The sequence below is a fragment of the Dromaius novaehollandiae genome, chromosome 5 (assembly GCF_036370855.1).
Source record: "Dromaius novaehollandiae isolate bDroNov1 chromosome 5, bDroNov1.hap1, whole genome shotgun sequence".
In the NCBI taxonomy this organism is placed as follows: domain Eukaryota; kingdom Metazoa; phylum Chordata; class Aves; order Casuariiformes; family Dromaiidae; genus Dromaius; species Dromaius novaehollandiae.
Window position 1 is genome coordinate 23661513 of NC_088102.1, and position 14400 is coordinate 23675912.

At 41.2% G+C, this 14400-nt stretch overlaps 1 long non-coding RNA gene across 1 annotated transcript in view; it reads right to left on the reverse strand.

Moving 5' to 3' along the window:
• Positions 1–14400, reverse strand: part of LOC112989905 (uncharacterized) — a 308655-nt gene that overhangs the window by 248612 nt on the left and 45643 nt on the right. The gene's annotated exons all lie outside the window — the stretch shown is intronic.

The following is a 14400-nucleotide window of genomic DNA, read 5'->3' on the forward strand; positions in this document are numbered from 1 at the left end:
GATCTATAAAAAGTTAATTTTATCATGCCTTTAATTCAATAACCCAAGGGCAAAAGTATTAATAAGCAATATTTCACAGCATCTGTATTAGTTCAGTCACTGTGTACAGGTGAGAAAAACTAAAGCCAGAAGTAGTGAAATAGCTTTATCTGTTTATACAGGAAAATGGTAGCACACTTCAGAACATGGAAGCCCAGTCTTTTGTTAAACCATTAGGCCACACGCTCAAGCACAACAGTGGCAAAGGCCCTGGAGGTCTGTCGCTTTTATCATTGTGGCTATTCAGTGCCTCTCAAAAAATCACATCTAACATAAGAACACACAGGTAAAACTCACTCCCTTCTCAGAGGGCTTATCCTCAAGCACATATATCAAATTTCCTAAACACAATGTTTTCAGACACTCCCAACAGACCTTCCACAGTGCACATGCATTCATGGCAGCACTCCAGTCAAGTGAGCTATCCCACCACATCCAATCACAATGAGATGGCAGCCCTGCAATTGCACACACACACACCTCTAATTCCTGCCATTTGTTCCCCATACCACAATCATTAGCATACAGGCACTGCAGAGAACTCAGTTGTACTGATTCCCTAGAAAAGCCAGGAGAGCTTTCTCCAGAATGCTATCCTCTCAGCACTTCCTTATTTCTGTGAATACACTTGGAGTGAACTCCCTTCTGCCCTGTTTTGTTTTCAGGGTCTCTCCTCCACATCACCTTGCACCCTACACTTACCAATGCAGTACACCACTTCCTCATTTGACTGTGGGTCATCATCTCCCTCACCCTAGTTTAAAGCTCTGCTTATCAGATTGGTCAGCTTGTTGGCAAAGATGCTTTTGCCCTATGTGGTCAGATGGATCTTATCTCTTCCTAGCAGTCCTCTATCCTTAAAGAGGATCTCCACAGTCATAAGCCAAAATCCTGTTGTTGACACCAGCTGCAGTCAGCTGATCTGCAGAACCTGTCTGCTCCTCTTCAGGCACTTCCCCACCACCAGCAGGACTGAGAAGAAAACCACCTGGGGCCTCACACCCTTGCCACCTGCCTCCAGAGGCATGTAGTCATTTCACTGGTTAGGGATGTCAGACTAACAGACCTGTAAATTCCCAGATTTCCCTTAGAACTATTCTTAAAAAAAAGTCATTGCATTTGCATGCTCCCGTTGTCAAGCAACATGGCAGTTTTAAGCAAGAAGTTACCTACTAATTTACCTATTCCACCCCTGAACTCCTTTACTAAAAGGACTGTTGGCTGAATACCATGCAGGCCTGAATATTTTTACTGAAGTGTTGTTAGTCTTGTATCCTCTGTTCTATAAAATTTATAAATATCTTTATAGTAAGTGTCAGATACAAAATACTAAGAGCTGTATAATTTAGAGTATAGGTGATCCCTGAAATCTGCACAGATGTCTCTCCAGCAGTAGAATTGAGTGGAATTCCACTTAAGTGGAAGCAGATAATTGCTGCAACTCTCACCACAGGCACTGTGAATACCAAAAGTTTACCTATGTTCAAAAAGCAATCAAATAAATAGAAAAGCCTGTCAATAGCTATTAAATATAAAGACTTCCCTTCAGGCTCAGGAACACTTGGGGTTTGGGAGCATACTCTGGAGAGGTATCATTAGCCATTTTTCCTCCTCTTTAGCCCTTTGGCATTCATTATTGACCACCATTGGCTCTTCTTTTGCAATTATGTGATAGAATGAGAAGAACAAAGCCAAGTCAAAGAGAAAGAAAAGTTTCTATCTTTTGCCTGATAGAGTGCCAGACATTCAGAAACACCTAGCAGTAAGAAACAAGTCTCAGTGTAGCAAAGAAGCATTTCCTTATTTTCTTGTTACAAAGAAATGCCTCTACCAATCTACTCAATTGAAGCAGTTCTCATCTGACACGTTGCAGTAAATGTAAAATTACTGCAATGCTGATGGATAAGTGTCCTCTTCATAGAGGTGACAACTTCAATTTCAAGTTTGGTGGGCTCAGGAGAGTCTCCAATGAATGAATGAGCTAGAGACTGAACTTGCTGATCAGTCTTCTGGGGGACCCTCCAGACATGATTTATATTGCACTGCCATGGACTGTGCTGCATCACTGCATAAACAGAAGCAAGGTTGTCGCACTGAAAACTTTCACCAGCACAAAATTACCTAACAGACAAGAAAAGGAAGAATATGAAGAGCGGGGGAAGGAATCACCCAGCACTGAAGGTAATTACTAGGAATAAAGAGGAAGAATACAGCTGTTCAGCATTTCAAGAGACCTTTCTTACATTGCTTCACAATGTTCCAAATTCATCAACCAAACAAGAAATCCTCAAGCTACAGTAGCAGCTGGTGTGTTTTAAAGGAGATCATCCTGATGGATTGTAATATAGTGAGCTGGTACATCAGCACAGGCTAATCTGAAGCTACAGGGGCAATTTGTCATTTCTAACAAAGACAGATACAGCTATTGCCTCACAGTGCTTCGTAATGCCAGGCACTGGCCACTGGTTTCTCCAACATGACTGATTTTATGGTCAGGTGTGGTGACATCTCAATCTAAATAGCTTTCAGAGAATGGTTGGTCTGTTTTGAATGATGATGGATTACACTACAGAGCTCCCCATGAAAAACTGCATTTCAGGTTTGCAGTATCATGCAGATATGGATAAGCTCTAGCCCGCTCTTAGACTTTCACTTGGTAAGAGCACTGGAACAGGTTGCCCAGAGAGGCTGTGGAGTCTCCTTCTCTGGAGATATCCAAAACCCACCTGGACGCAGTCCTGTGCAACATGCTCTAGGTGACCCTGCTTGAGCAGGGGGGCTGAGCTAGACGATCTCCAGAGGGCCCTTCCAGCCTCAACCATTGTGTGATTTATGATATGTAAGCTTCCTCATGGTTTTATTGCAAGGGCTTTTCTGTATTTCCACAGGCCTTATATCTTCTCCTCCTTCCCACCCCAGCCTTGTTTCTCAGTCATCTTACCATTAACTGATAATTGCATTCTTTTCTGCATATCCTTGCAGGGTTGTATATGGAAATAGGAGGGAAAAGATATTCATACTGGCAATACTGGTAAATGACACCTTAAAGGAACTAAGAAACACCAGATTTCAGAGATGCATTTTAAGTAATCAAGTTAGCAGCAATGACAAAAGATATTAACAGCAGGGCATCAAGCATGAGAGGATTGACCTAATCCAAACTTCACTGAGGCACTAACTAGCCCCTTGCTAGCAACCAGCCTCAGTAGAAAATAAAGAAATAAGACTCATCAGGAAGATTAGTTCTAGAGATAGAGCCTTAACCAAAGCTGAATCATTTGACAGATAGCAATTCACTGCCCACAGTATACTTGGAAAATAATGTCTTTAGTTTGTCCAACAAACAACTCTGGTGTTTTGCGACATTTTACCACATTAAAATTAGGAATTTAAAAGGTAAGGAAGAAAAATAAGGAAATCTTTCACCTATCACAGGAAAGTTTGCATAAAGCAAATCCAACCCTTTCATTCTTGTGGCAAGCCACTATGGAGCTAAATTACAAAAGTTTCTCTTACTGTTGGTGCTACGTGCCAACAGGTGAAGTGCCACCCTACAGGTTGTGCTATATAGCTGGATGTCACCCAACAGGCTCTTCCACCGCTTGCCCCCCCAGCAAGCCACTGTTTAGTGTTCTGCTTTCGCTCCATCTACCCCTTCGGCCAGGTCACTGTTTGTTCCTTCAGTAAAACTCAAGTATTCCTGAGCTCGCAAGAGAAACACTCTACTGAAAATTTGATTTACAACATTCCCGCCCCATGTATATCTAATTCCAGATTTTTTTTTAATACTTTAACTAAAGAATTTCCCTGCAAGTGCTCAGTGCTCAGAAGAAGCCTCAAATGAAATAACCACTTAAGCTTTTAGTCCCCTCCTGAAAGCCTCTGATTTCTCCTTTCTTCAGAAACTGATACACAAGGGTATCATGCTGGGCCTTGTTTCCTTTTCTAAAGCCTAGCACAGATAAAGGAGAAATAAGGAATAGCAGAAACAGTTAAGTCACCAATACTGACATTTGCACCTTGATGCCTTTTTTTCAATTTTTCATCTCGTGGAAGAAACACTGCCAAACCTCTTGCCTGTAATCAAAGCATCCCCAGGATGCAAACTAACTACATGCATTCTTAGACTATGCCTAGTCATCAAGAGCCATAAAGCAAGTGTTCTTTCCCAGGCTTCTTGATAGAAATCAGAGCAAATAGCCAGGGGTTTCAAAACAAAGATTTGTATTTTTTTCATGCCCACAATCTTAGGTAATTTTGCAGCAATCAAATACCACTATCCCCATTAAACAAAGCATTTTTAATCCAAGGAAGTCAAAATAAATCCACAGAATATTTTATTTAAGCAATGGGTTTTCCTTTCTCCTCTGCTGATGTTCAGTGTATTCTTCATTATCACAGATAAAGCTTTTCTAAACTGCTTGCTAGGTGTGCATGCATAAACCTGCATAGAAAGTACCAGCACTGTCACTAGTTACCTGCTATTTTCACCTGGTGGCATGAGGGTATAGCAAAATGTCACATAGCAGGGACATATGAAAAGTAGCTTCTTATAATGGAACCACCTCTGAACAGAAAAGGACAGGACAGTCTAATAGATTCCTTCGGTTACACTGGATGACTAAGGCTAAATTTAGCCCAGTAATGCTTCACCAGTTGTCTATCAAACTAATGGAAAAATTGACTACTACAGAGTATTGATAACATACAAGAGGGCTATGTCTGAATTATTTGGAACCACAGTCCTACAGCTTCTTCTCTAAATAAACTTAACTGAGCTGCAGAGGCTAGTAAGGGTCAATCTCAAACTTTCTTGCACTACAGAATAATGTGCAACAATTTGTATGTTTTGACCAGGTAGTGCTGTTGTCTTCCTCCTTTTCCAGTATTTTTCACTCTTCTCCAAAAATTTAGCTGTTAGGTGCTTTTTTTTGCTGCTGGGAATGGATATTTCCACTAAAAGATTTTCTCTCTCCAAATGTTGTCTTTTTAAATTTCAGTTGTTACAGAATTACCAGGGGGGCATGCTGGAAGCAGGAGAGGGAAGCACCCATTAGCACTGCCTAAGGTACTGGACAAACACTGCCCATCTCAAGTGATGAAACAAAATCCCAGGATATTCTTTCCATCCGTTTTCTTTACCTGTTGCCAGGTCTCTCTGCTGTGTAATAGCCGAAGGGAGTTTAAACACATGTCAGTAGTGAAGGAATGCATTTCTACTAAAGAGCAGCTATAACACTATGAAATGATCACTTTCTTTCTAAATATGCATAAATTAATGTAGTTCTTTAGAAATTGAGCGACTGGCTACAGACAAGATTAATTCAGGCAAGCTTTTCACATACTGGTTTTCTGGAGTGCCTCCTTCTGACCTGCAGTACACAGACTGTTCCAGCTGTTCCTCAACCCTTCATATTTGTCAGTACACCTGCATCCACACTTTGTAGGTGTTCTAATACTGAACATCTATTCAACACAGCCCAGCTTGTGCCAGACTGTCCTCCCATGACACATTCAAGTACTCCAGCTGTGGTTTCCACAGAGAAAAGATGCATGCTATCAGTTATCTCAAGCTCCCTAGTAAACCAGCCTGAACTAGAGCTGACACCAAGTTCTATCATTCTTGTATTGGCAAAACTGCAACACAAGTCACTGCAAATATTACCTAAAGCAAAGGTTCCCTGAATGGATCCTCTGAAAAGGATTTTCAGCATTTCAAGCTGGTGTACACACTAGCTCCTAACTTCTGCTGTTTCAATGGCTGGAGTGCAAGTGGTTTTTACAGGATTGGAAGTAATGGCTCCAAAGGATTAGCTGCTTCCTGTTAGACTAGCAACCCCACAGGCTAGAGTCTGGTCATTTGAACTAGAAAGTAGGTAGGGAATCTTAGAAGACAGTCTATAAACTGTTTATTCTCAGTCCAGTGCCAACCCTCCCCTCTTTCCAAATAGCAGCCACATATTCAACTACCACTAGGAATATCCAAATTCAGCCAAGGTCACATTTCAACTTTAGGCTAAGCTGCACTCCAGTCAATCTGGCAACTCTGCTGCAACTTAAGTAATACCATATCCATCAGAATCAAGGGCATTTAAGATGACATACAGACAAAACAAGCCCTCACCCAAACCTTCACCTGAGAGGCAGTTCTTTTGAGACTGCTCCCATCAGTAATTTACATGCACTGCAGAGTCAGGCAGACACATTTCATCCTCATTTACTTTAACAAATGCAGTGCCACCTGCAGTAAATGGTCTCATTGAGAGCTGAAGGTGAGAATGATCACTTTGTTCTCCTCTCACCTTAATAACCCAAGCCTTCCTTGAATGCCTGCTCCCTCTGTAAACATCAAAATTGTGTTTAGAGGATTGCCAAAGCAGTCCATGGGAACATATATATGCCTACAGAATATTTCACAGGAAACATGCATAATCCAAACCAGCAAATTAATATTGAAGAGCTAAAGATAAGTAGTGGTTAACATACCAGAAACTGCCTTTTAAAAACAGTTCCAAAAATTCTTCAGGATTTGTTTCTTTAAGGGATAGAGAATATTTTACTGCCAGATTTCTCTTTACTAGTTCAAGAAAACTGCAAGTAAAAAACAGACATTTGCTTTTGTTTTTACAAGCACAACTCACTGCAGGACCTTTAGTGTGTAGTGGAAAACTGACACATCTTCCTTTGTCTCTAAAAAATAAGGACAAGTTTTTAGAAAAAAACTTTCCCCCAACTTTACTAAAACTAAAGAAAAAAGGGATTTAAAAAACCCACAAAAATGCAGACCTCTTGCTTACTTTTCTTGGACACAGTGAAAAAAGAGCAAAGCCAGATTTTCTCAGTTCTCAATGTGCAAGATATGGATAGCCATTTCAGTATTTATGATGACAGAAATGGTAGAACTCCAATTCTTCCTGCTTTAAAAAGCATGGATTAACTGATCCAAAAAACATGGATCTGAGCCTAGGAGAAATTTCCTCAAGCTATCATCACTGCAATACTCATGAGATTCAGTAAGCAACTATTTTTACTCCCAGAACTTAACTGTATGGCTTTCTTAATCTGAAATATTCAGTAAGTGGTTGTCATGCTCTAAGTTTCCCTTCAACTCATTGATATTGGGGCTTTCTAACATTCAACCTTTTTGTTAACAAGATAGCAACTTCTGTTACTCTAACAAGACATATTTGTTTTGTTTTATAAATTCCACTGTATTAAAAAAAACAAACAGGCAGAAAGCTGATAAGGATACTTGGAGAATCTCTTAAGCTCACTGCTGCGCAAATTCCCCAGATGTAATGCCCATTCAGATTTCTGGGTGACATGCAGGGAACATGGGAAAAATAAGGCAAGCTGAAGGAAGGAAAAGTTAGCATAAGAACTGCAAGCAGATGGCTAAGGGGAAGTGCAACTTACGAAGAGGTGAGTGGAAGTCCCATAGAAGCCGAAAGTAAGTTTACTTGAAGATCAGCCTTAGGACTCAGCTTAATATCATTAGAAACTCCAGCCCAAAAAGGAGACGTAGTCTCACTGACCTGATGTGAACACTGAAGAACCAAATATGATTCTGGGAGGTTTCAGGAAGATATCAACTAAGAACAGGTAAGTACAAATGTCACCATGACCTGTACATTTGCCTGACAGCAGGAGACTCATCCAGATGAGTCCCAGATTCTGCATTCCTAGAGAGGAGAGCAGCAAGCTTTGTCTGTCAGAAATGCTATGTATGCCCTCTGGCATTGCCACCTCAAAAATTGTATCAGAAATAGAGGTTCACAGAAAGGTGATAAGAATGGTCAAGGGCTTCACAAAGATCTCAAAAACACATTGAAATGGCTTCAATTGTTTGCCTCAGAAAGGGGCTGAATAGGAGGAATATGATAAAAATGTATTGAATAAAGAACAGTACTGGCAGAAGGAGATAGAGAGTTTGTTCTTTTGCATAACAACACACCAGGGAGACATGCAATGAAACTGAATGGTAGAAACTGAAAACTAGTAAATAGTTTTTCATACAACACATAGATGGATGGCAGAATTTATGTCCACAAGAAGCTGAGGATGCCAAGAACTTAACAAAACTTTGAAAGGAAACTTGTGTTTACAGGACAATCCTTTGTACTGAAACCCTTGAGATGCAAGAACTCTCCCCACAGATCCTGCTGCTTTACTGGATGTTATTCATCAGAAGACTTCCTCACCAATATCTGTTATCAACCTATAGGCCTGCCTATCCATCTGAAGAGAGAAACACGTTAACCTTGAATATTCCTTGGTACTCAAGTGCCTGACACTGCAAGAGTGAGCAAGTACCCCAACTTAAGGAATCAATACCCAAACAGCATGATTTCTTGTTTGCTAGTTACTCTGAAACCAGCCTTAACCCAAGCCACAATAAGGTAAATATAAAAATCAAGAAATCTACTTGCAAAATAGAAATACTGATTATAAAAATACAAGAGTTATAGTGGAAAATTTTTTTAAACTACACTTGATCTACCCCTCCCTGTATAAGCCCTAATGAGTTTGTTCATTATGTACTGCCCACCTGGCAAGCTGATCAGAACTCCTACCAACCCAAGCAGCTGAGAGATCTTGTTTTGAAATGCGCTCCCTTTGTTTTGCTTCCACTGGAGAAGATACTGATCTGAAAATATACTCTTCCTTTTAGGTGTGAACACTCCTCAGGCTGCATTTGGTTCACATGTCCTCCCTCAGTCCTGCCTTGCCCCTTCATCAGCCAACTACCCCAAAATTTCTTTTTTTAATTAAATGAATTGGGTGGTGGTTTTAATCCTCTTACTGAATCAGACTACCACAGTGCTATTAACTACTAACAAATCATTTATTTATTGTATGGTAAAAGTGTATGTCTATGCCTGACCAAGTGATGTTCAAATCTGAAGGTGAAGCTTCTCTGTATGTTAAGCCATATACTGTGACCTTTCATTTTTTGTTTAGATCTCATGCAGTGCTGCTAGTATAAGCCAGACTCTCCTTTACCAGTTTGGGAACAAAAATGTTCGAGAAGAACATTTGCTATTAGAGTCAGATTATTAAATCCAGCATTCAGCACGGCAGGTAAACTGTGAGGGCAGATGCTAATGACCAACAGGGAGCTTAAAAAGGATTCAGTGAACAAGTGCTGTCACTGGACAGCAACCCACCTGTTGAACTAGGCAAGAAGTATCTAAATATATTCTTCATTTCAATGTTAAACTAAGGGAAAAAGGATACATATGGAAAAAGGTATGTAGGAAGCACAGCGATACAATACATCCATTTTCATAGGATTCAGAACTTAAGTGATATTTTACCCTCTTGTTCACAGGGCTGCAGCGGGCAAGTTTTGCCTTGGCATGGGATACTTGTCACATTCCTAGTGGAGGGAGACTTGCTAGAGGAACCAGACTACCCCAGCCATGTTTACAGCACAGCTCAGATCTGTCCCCAGGTCTGCTCCTCTAAGCTAAACACGTCTGCAAGGAAAGGATCCCTCTCCAAGTGCTCTTTATTGTACCTTGCAGCCCTTCACCACTCAGGCAGTGTTAAGTCTGGACCGTAAGAAAAGACTTAAACAGCAAAAACAGGAGCAACTCCTACCTGTGCAGTTACCTTCTCACTCATGAAGCCATTTTCTGCTTTCCCTGCATAGAAAAATCGATGCAAGCAAGCTCACCACCTCAAAGGCAGATATCAACCAACAGAGCAGATCTTTATTTGCTATACCTTTGTGGAAAGGAGAGACCCCACCTTAAGTTTTCTGGCCTTACTCTTTGCTAGCATTTCCTGACCTCCCATCAACTACAGTTAAAATTACTTTTGCTTCCAACTTCCCTTCATGAACCACTTCCCTCAATCTCCCTCCCCTTCATCCCCATTGCCTTTCAAATCTAGTAAACACCAGCATCTCAGGCACAAAATACTTCAGTAGAGAGCATAACTCCATCAAGGCTTAATAACCCTACTCCCAGCAAGAATAACGAAACATGGGCCTTCTCTGGCCATTTCCATCAATTTTTATTAAACATTTCCTTCAAAGCTGTCAAGCCATTCATTTTCCAATCCAGCTGCAGAGAAACTCTAGTGTGGGGCAGCACTGATAGGCTCTGGGAAAGGAAGATGTGGGCTAACAGCATGACTACAATCACCAAAACCTCTCAGTTTCACCAAGGCTATTAGAGGATGCCTTGCTGGTTGCTTTGATTCAAAGATAACTGCTCTGCAGATTTTAACATAACTGGAGGGAATTATATTTTTCTAGGCTGCAGATTGCTTCCCCCCCCCAGTTTACTCCATGCCTCACTCAAGCACTTCTGCTTCCTATACGGCAGACAGACAACATTGTGCTAAGCATGACAGAGGCCTGGTACCCAAAAAACTCTGCTATCATTTCAACAGGGTTCTGTTTTAGACCACAGGAATGGTTTAGACATTTGATGAAGGTGGTTACAAAGCTAGCCGCTAGAGATCAGAATGAATCTGAAAGGGATAGAAGGGAAAAGGAGGACAGATCAGCTCACATCTGCTTCCAACAGGGTACAGTACAGTCCTCTGAGCCATTGAGGACATTTTCAACAGACCTTGACCTGGATGGCATCCCATGACCTCAGGAAAACCCAACAGCAGAAACAAATTAAGTGACCTGATTTTCTATATCTAATAAAATCTGCCAATCCCCTTCCTGGCCTTCCAGTTGTGTTCTTCATCCCTGAGAGACCCCCAAACTGAGCCACTCTGATCCTGCGGCAATGATTGTTTTGAAAACCTCCAACTTTAACTACAAGGCATCTATGCCTACCAGAGGAAAGACAAATGGAAGCCAGAACAGGGTTTTCCACCTGACCTAAGTAACATTCTACTTAATCCATTCTTTGTGTAGATTATCTGGGTTACAGACCATGCATATCACAGATGCAGAGACAGTTTAGGTCCAGCTGGATAATAAATTAAGGGAGAGCACAAGTGCAGCTGGACTGTTTTCAGTATCACCTTAGTGCCAGCAGTGGTACAGCCGCTGAAGCACAGCCCAGAGACAGAAATAATAAACCCTGATAGGCTCAGCCTGGCACCATGCTAGCACTGGTACAATACACAGATGTTGCAGTGCTTTCTTATATAGTCAAAGGCTAGCTGCACTTGTTTCAGACTGATCTGACTCCACAAAGACACTTCACCCATCCTCCACACAAGCTCCAGGAATCATGTACTTGTTCAAGCACAGGCCTGAGCCCAAGCTACTGTCACATACTTGCATTACCCTGTGTTGAAGCTGATGAGCCAGCCTGTAACCCAGGTACTGGGGAGTACCATGAAGAGACACCATGACGCTGGGTCCAAGTCTGGTGCATAATCAGTGGTGATTACAGCAGTGGGACCCAAGCCCTATTTATGTGGAGAAGCAAACTCCACACCATATGCTATCAGACATGTACTCTTCAGGATTTATTTTTTGTTTCTTGCAATATGCTAACCCTCCAGTACACTGACTAATGAAAAGCTTTAAAGCATATAAAAGCATAATAGAAGTGACATCACACCTGCAGAACCCCAGGGTTTTATTTGCAAAATGTGAATCATTATTTACATCAAGAAAATTGCTACAGCAAGACTAAATTCATCACTGGCTCAAGTTCAGCTCCCACTGACTTACAGCAGTGCTCAGGTTGGTCCAGTCTCAAAGCTCATTAAATCCATGATAAAAATTGCTCAAACTCATTTTAATACATAGATCCTGCTTAGAAAGTAGAGAGACAATGGGAAAAGTAGTTTGTGATCTAGGTGCTGAAACAGATTTATTTAGGTGCAGGAATAGCTATGTAACTTAGTTTTTCCCCAGTAACACTAGAAACCTGGAATAACTTCATGACTAATGAGATTTACATCCTGCCTTACACTCCAAATCCTCAGCTATATTACAAATTAGATTCAGCGAAGAACCACTTCACTGGTTAATGAAATTAAGCTACAGCAGGTAGCAACATTTTAAAGAGTATACTCAATTACAAGCTGGGAGTCTGGTTCTACTGCCAATCATCATGCAAGGCCTGACAAGATGACCATTAGATGTTACAGGTTTAGCAGAAGTTGCTGTACATACTTTGAAAACACACTCTATGTACTAAGATTATCAGACCAGGACTTGTGTCCAAACCCAAGCTTTATCCAAATTAAGCAGTGTCTGATTCAGAAAGTTGCTCCTGCCTACTAATATATAGGTAATACAGAAATGATTAATTGAAAGTGCTTGCACAGGAAACAACACTGTTCCAAGCTCTGCTACACAATGGTTGTGCGCACCTTGCCAGTTACCGCTTTTTTGATAACTCAGTTTGTTCTTCCACAAAAGCAGGACAATATTTTCCCATATACTTGACAAACTGTAAAGCACACAGATTACATCAGAGCAGTAACAAAATATGGACTGAATCTCCAGATGACAAAGCAAAATGATTCTTTTGGTTGTTAGCACCCCAAAATTGTGAGTGATAAAAATACACAGCTGGAAGCCCCCCTGAATATCTAGTGATCCACTCAATACTGTCAGAGTAAAAAGCTTCAGACCCTTGCACTCACAGTGAGGCAGAAAAATATGGAAAACTGGCATAAATAAGTGAATTGCTTAGCTTTGTACTTTAATAGGAGAGCCAGTTCTTGTTTCACATCCATTTGCCTTAGCCTCTAAACTCTGCTGTGCTATCATGAACCATGCTGGACATTAGGCCCTTCAGTTCAAGGGCTGTGTAGCAGATCTGTCATTCTCCACAAACACTTCTGATAAGCCTGTTTCTCTGAAGTATTCTGCTTGGTTGCTTCTCTACTTTGTGCTGTTCACACGCAGCAGTAACAATGCATTGCGCTCTTTAGCCCCTCAGGTCCTCAGAACTCAAGTGGAGTTACCTTAAACTTTGAAAAGAAAGGCATGAAATTCAAGCTAAAGGGCCCTAACTATTCAGGCTGCATGCTTCAGCAGTCAGGAAATGCCTGTTTATGCAGAAGGACTAAGCACCCTAGAGATAAAAACCTGCCCCCCCATTGCAGTGGGCAGGAGATTCATCATCAGTTTCAACTGGACAAAAATGGATCTCAAGTATCTCACTCCTTTCTTTACTGAGAACCTTTAGAAGGGTACTGTCATCATTTAAAGTTAATGATCAAGACACAGGAATCTCAGTTTTACCTATTAAGTACTGGTAAGTACAAAAACAGACTACATCAAATCTAAGTATAAACACGTTCCTCCCTTTCACAGACTCATGTATGTCAGACAGAAGAGTAGGACTCCAGTCTGTCCAGATGTCAATGTGCACTTATCTGCAGCCTATTGCAAAGATCAACCGATCTATTCCATATTTTAACAGCTCTTACAGTTCACTCACTGTCAGACACCGAGCCTACACTGTTCTTAGTTTCACTTGATCCACCTTCACCTCCAAGTGAGTTTTGTTCAGATTTCCCCTTTGTCACACCAGGTCCAAGGGAAAGTCATGTATTAGTTTTCTATGTATTTCCTCAGTAATCTTTCAACTTCCTGATTGATGTTCATCTCCCCTTACCATCCTCCAACATCTCTGATGCAAGGTAGGCCAGTTTGATGTAGATAGATGCAAACCAACCCCAGTCTTTCAGCTGGCTCCCAGCCAGGACTCTGACACCTCAACCAGCCACAGCAAGCATCCCATTTCCCCCAAGAACAGTCACAGCTAGACCAGAGACTGACTGGTGTGTTCTGTACAAAGCAAGCAAACATGTGCATGTACAGGCATATACAGAAAACACTATCCACCTGCTCGCCACACACTTAGTAAATAAATTTCAGACTTTGTCACCAAACACTGTGGTTCTGTTCTTGCAGCCACCCCACCCTAAATTCCCCCCAACAATCATTTTTTGCTTCTCTAAATCTCATTGTTATTGCTAACTTAGAGTGGCAAGGGGCTGATTTGCACCTAGAATCTGGCCCATATCTCAGCCACTAGGCACAGCCCAGGGTGATCTGATTAATGTTTCACAGCCTGAGCAAGTTTATCCTTTTCTAGTTGCAAGTTATTCAAGTCTTAACTTTCCCACAAGGAGCCTGTGAGAATGAACAGCTGTGTCCAGCATTCCTTGCCCAAGGGCAGATTCACTTTGGTCACAGTTATTAGTTCCAAGATCTTAGGGATGAAAGAAATCTTAACAGAAAGACTCTGAACCATATCTTGGGCTCTGGCTGTTTTGTGATGCAAGTGATGAAAAAGGCTTGCTAAAAATATCTAATCAGAAATATGATCCAACTAAATATAGCTCTAGATATGACTTTAACAGAGCTAACATGGGATGAGACATCTCAGCATATCAGGTCTAGGGCTGTGCTATGAT